Here is a 5,287-nt window from a genome sequence, read left to right on the forward strand (position 1 = left end):
TTCTCTAGTTGCCGCAAGCTAGGGCTTCTCTCTAGTTGCACCGTGCCGGCTTTTCATTGCGGTGGCTTTTCTTGTTGCAGAGCATGGGCTCTAGGGCGCTTGGGCTTCAGCAGTTGGAGCACGTGGGCTCAGTAATTGTGGCTCCTGGGCTCTGGAGCATAGGCTCAATAGTTGGGCATCGGCATAGCTCCTTCACGGCACATGGGATCTTCCCAGATCAGGGATTGAACCCATGTCTCCTGCACTGGCAGGCGGATTCCTTACCACTGAACCACCAGGAAAGCCTGATACTCTCCTCCTCTGATGGATGTCAACAAACTCTCAACATGGCTTTTCTTCTCTCACAAGTGACAGGAAAAAAATCTTTAAATAAGGCCCTAACAGACTTCATCTAAGAATTATCAACTGTTCCTCAATGTAAAATTTTACATGTGACGTAGAACAGAGCTTTAGTACTAAAGCAACTTTTTTTTCTATTCCTGGAATTTTATTCTAAGACTCTCCCACGAGTGCCAGTGGGAAACATAGCTCAACTATCTGCAAAAGCTTGAGCCCTGCTTGTAGGAAAGAATTAAACCCACACTTGACTTCTTGATGAATGAAATAACAAAATACCTTTATCTGCCTGTCACTTGTATCCAAAAGCATTCTGGTTCATGCCAATTTAAGCACACCACAGCAGCCATGATGGAAATCAACATCTCAGAGGCACACATCCAAAAGCACAGACCTCTTTCTAGTTAGCAAATAATGTGAGCAAAAGAATCAAGAGTTGGTCATTTCCTCTGTGTGGACCTGATTCCAAATGAGCCAACCTCCTCCTTGTATCAAAGTGAGGTTTCATGGCTATAGACAGAACTATTTGAAACCATACATCAAACTGTACTAAACACCATTGCTTCCAGATTGCCATGCTGTAGGTAACAGGCCCGGGAAGAACCACAGGAGGAATTACAAAGTAAGGAAGGCAAACAGAATGTCTGCTAGGAGTCAAGTGCTTTAGGCCACATGTGTCTCATTATGGGTCGTGACTCATTAGACCAACTGCTGCTCTCCCTTGCCTCATTTTTTCCACAGGAGGACAGAGAACTGCTAGAGACTATCCTAACATCCTTTTTTAAGGACTATTTCTTTTTGCATCTATTCATTCTCAGCCAGATACATTTCTGGTTAGCTCAACACCAATTTACCATGAAATGATAAGGCACACAGTGCTTCCTAAATTCTCACCTCAGAAGGTGGAGTATTTGCAATCAGCATCCTCAAAGAATTCTTTAAAACTCCAAAATCCAGGCTACTTTGAAATATTATTGATCTCAGTGCAGGGAAGAGGAAGTGGGGGGGGGGGGCCGTCTTTATAAAGGCAGAACCTTTTCCTAAAGCATTGATTTGAATAGTTTAGCTTCAAAAACAAGATGGAATCACCAGAGGGAACCTACTGAGTGGAGGGCCTAAATTCATGTCTACAATAAGATGATCACTACCACCTGCTAAACATGCTTTATAGGCCAGGCACTGTGCTAAGCTCTTTATTGGCGCTATCTCTTGTGAACATCACCATTCAGGGTGGTTTTGGTATCCCCAGTTTACTGATCAAAACACTGAGATTTCAAAGAAAATAGGTTAAATAACTCACCCAAAATATGCATAAAGTAGATGAGGAATAAATTAAACAACAGTTCAAACACAGTGATAAATGGCAATGAACATACAGTACCATTTGGGGGGAATCAGTGAAAAGAGACCTTGTTCAGGTTAAAGGGGAGAAACCTCTCTTCACCTGCAGCCCCTTTGGCTGTGAGGGAACCCAAGCCCAGTTTTTCCAGATCTCCAGTCTTTTAAGAGAAAGCAGAAATCCAAATTGTTATGTGAAATTGAAATCTTATTGTTAAATGTTGGCAGCTATTGAAAAGTTTTTCAGCTCTCTGCAGCCAAACAAAATACAGCTGTGGGCTGGATTCAGCTTGTAGACTGCCTGTTTGCAGACTCTGTCCTCTGTCCTGGGCAACTGGGGATCGTTTGGGGTTCTTTTGTTCTCTTAAAGAAACATGGCTCCTTCCACAGGCCAGAGAGTTTTAAATGATCATTAATGGTTCAACCCTAAGGCATAGCCATTACGCACCCACCCACCTACCCACTCTGAGAAATACAAATATCCGTGACATTACTCCTGGGAACACCTCATATAATTTGTGAAATCATTACCCTGTGTGACTTGAGGGATCTGAGTTGATATGGGGGTACCCAATGAAGAAGACAAGATTTTTAAAAAGGAAAAAATGAGCACTCAGAGAAGATACTAGATAGAGCACCCTGCTGAGTGCTGCCCACCCCCATGCCCGGGCCCCTGTCTGTTTTCACCATCTAAACCCCTGAAGTCCCCCATTCAGAGCCTCAGCCCACCCTTCTTCATTTCTGATTTCTCTCCTCTGAGCAGATAAGGATGGCCCAAGGCCTCTCCGTGTGTTTTACATCAAAGGCCACTGAAGGGTCCTGACAGGCTGGATGTCAGGGCTGCAAGTAAACTATTAATCACTCTGCCATTTCATGGACATACTTTTCCCAGAGGGCACGAACTTTCTCCGGGTCACTAATATAAACCACATCTTCCCCAAGCCAGCGGGGGAGGCAAAGTGGGTGTCAAGGCGCAGAGAGCAGGCTCATCATTGACACACCATTATTTTCTCTTAACCCCACAGGTCATTGCTATAGTCCTGGGGGATTGTAAATGGTCAATTAAAAAGGAGATGGTTGAAATGAATTAAGCAAATGAAGTCACAGTTTCAGGGAACATGTATACCTCAGGACAGCTGCTGCCAACGCTCCCAAACTTTTCACCTCTAGATCAAGTACTGAAACAGGCCACAGGGACATAACAGGACATGCACGATTTTGCCACTGACCCAAAGCACTGACCCAAAGGTCTGCTGCAGACCCCCAGAGTCTGATTTCCAAGAAGTAGAGTCAGGGAGAAGGCATAAGATGCCTTTCCAGAACAAGTTTCTCCTTTGCACAATGAAGTCAGAATCACCTGACCAATGAGGCTAACTTGACCAACATACCCACTAAAGGCCAAGTCTTCAGTGCAGATTCATTCCTTCACTGAGCTTCTCGTGGGGCAGCACAGTGAAAACACAGGTGAGGTCCCTGTTCTTGTGGCATCGACATTTCCACTGGGGCAGGCAGCCGATGAACAGACCAGATAAACTGAGATAGTGAGAAAGCTATAAAGAACGTAAAACAGAAAGATGGTGTCAACAGTGATGCCCGTTGTGGCTCGAGTGGAGAGGGGAGCTTTCATTTACTCAGTAGCTAAACAAGGCAGTAGTCATGGAGGGTTACCAAAGGAAAGGAAGGAGTGATGGTTCTGTTTGAAGGACCCTATGTGTAGCTGGAGAGATGAGAGAAGAGTGTAAGTTTTCAGAAGAAATTATGAACATGCAAAACCTACGTGTAAACCTGGAAGCATGGGACAGTGCTTCACGAGGCAACGACTGGGACAAGCAACAGCAAGAAAGGACAGGTTTCTCAAAAGATGAGTCTTAGCAACTGGGAATAAATTGTGCATCTGGTTGTACGGGGTGGGGGGCAACGGGGAAGAGCCTTAAGTCCTTAACACCAAGACACTGGGAACACGGTCAGAATTTGGTACTAGGCTAAGATTCCCAAGCTAAATTGTAAGGCAGAGGAGATAACGAGGTACCAGCCTGAGGCCAGATTTGGGAGGAAGGACAGAAAGGGACGCAATAGTACCTGAGCCTCCAAAGGGCCACCTGCCTCCCCCAGGGTCTTCTACTTCCCACTCTCTCTATAGCCTCGCTAGCCTCTCACCCACACTCACCTGGGCTGTGCTGGCCCACGGGGACTTTGCACTTGCCAGTTCTTCTGTTCAGAAAGTGCTTCTTTCATATCCTCCCATGTCTGGCTTCTTCTTGTCAACTAGGTCTTGGCTCAACCATCTCCTCCTCTTGGAGGCTGTGGCTGGTCTTCCTACCCTATTCCTTCCCGTCCCCTGGCCTTGACATGTTCTCTTCAGAGTGTTTTACTATCCAGCACCTTTTGTTCCTTTACTCATTTCCTTGTCTGTGTGCGTTTCTCCCTCTAGACAGTAAGCTTGTTTGAGCAGGTAGCTGTGTGCACTGCTCCCCGCCTCTCCTCACTGCTGAACGGCCCCCGGGACAGAGCCAGAGCTGAGCAGACGCTTGCTGCTCAGAAGATCAGTGTCTGCTTCACCCCCAGCATCAAGTTGTGCTCTTTCCATGATGATGACATCACATGATGTCGCATTTAATCCTTATGACCAGGCTAAATGACAAGTGCTGTCAAGCTCATTTTATAGATGAGGAAACCGAGGCCCAGAAAATCTAGCTTACCTAGCATCACAGGGCTAGTAAGCAGCCACAGAACCCAAGTCTGTCAAACCCTGATGTCTCCACCCTTTTCTACCTCATTCCTTTATTCTACAAGGAAAACAGGAAGTGAAATAGGGAAAACAAAGGAGCTAAATCAGGTTAAGACTTTCAAGCCACAGTCAGGAACCCAGGAAGGTCAGTCCATTGTCAGGTAAAAACCAGGAACCTCAGAGGTCAAGACCAGCTGATGTAAGGATGGCAGCCCCGTTGACAGTTACCAGCTGGAACAGCTCAGGATTGGAGAAGGTCATTGCTGACAGAACAGGGGAGGACCCTTTAATATTGAGCTGAGCCAAGAGCCAGGAGGCCATACCCCCGGGTACAGTACACCTAGGCTTGGGGCCACCCAAAGTCACTCTCCCAGAGCTCCAACAAACAGGGGGTGAGAAAAAGTGGGGGAATGGTGCTTTCAACAAGAAGTTTGGATCATACAGGCATGATGCCTCACCTCAAAGGTAGAGGAAGAGAAATCTAAATCTTACATGATAAGGACCCTTGTAAAGCAAGGCTGACCTGGACTGGCCTAATGCCAAATATGCAAAAAACAAACAAAAAAAGGACAAGCAAACACACCGCACCCCCAGCACTCAGCCCACCCCTGGACAGAGCCAGAGCTGGACAGACGCTTGCTGCTCAGAAGGTCGTTGTCTGCTTCACCCGCAGCATCAAGCTGTGCCCTTTCCATGGTGATGACGTCATATGATGTCGCATTTAACCTTTATGACCATGCTGAATGACAAGTGCTGCCAAGCTCATTTTATAGATGAGGAAACCAAGGCCCAGAAAACGGGCCTCCACTCAGTGGAAATAGCTCTGGAGATGAACTCTGAACAAGGATGTGTCCCTGCTGCAAACGGCGATGTGATCACTCAACG

General features: G+C 46.4%; 1 long non-coding RNA gene across 1 annotated transcript; it reads right to left on the reverse strand.

Annotated features, from left to right (window-relative positions):
• Positions 1-2,677: 2,677 nt before the first annotated feature.
• Positions 2,678-5,046, reverse strand: LOC110149013 (uncharacterized). The gene is made up of 2 exons (XR_002317317.2): positions 3,842-5,046; positions 2,678-3,224 (listed from the first exon to the last, which is right to left on the reverse strand). It is a non-coding gene; the product is annotated as an uncharacterized lncRNA (long non-coding RNA).
• Positions 5,047-5,287: the final 241 nt, after the last annotated feature.

This window comes from Odocoileus virginianus, chromosome 29, assembly GCF_023699985.2.
Source record: "Odocoileus virginianus isolate 20LAN1187 ecotype Illinois chromosome 29, Ovbor_1.2, whole genome shotgun sequence".
Lineage (NCBI taxonomy): Eukaryota > Metazoa > Chordata > Mammalia > Artiodactyla > Cervidae > Odocoileus > Odocoileus virginianus.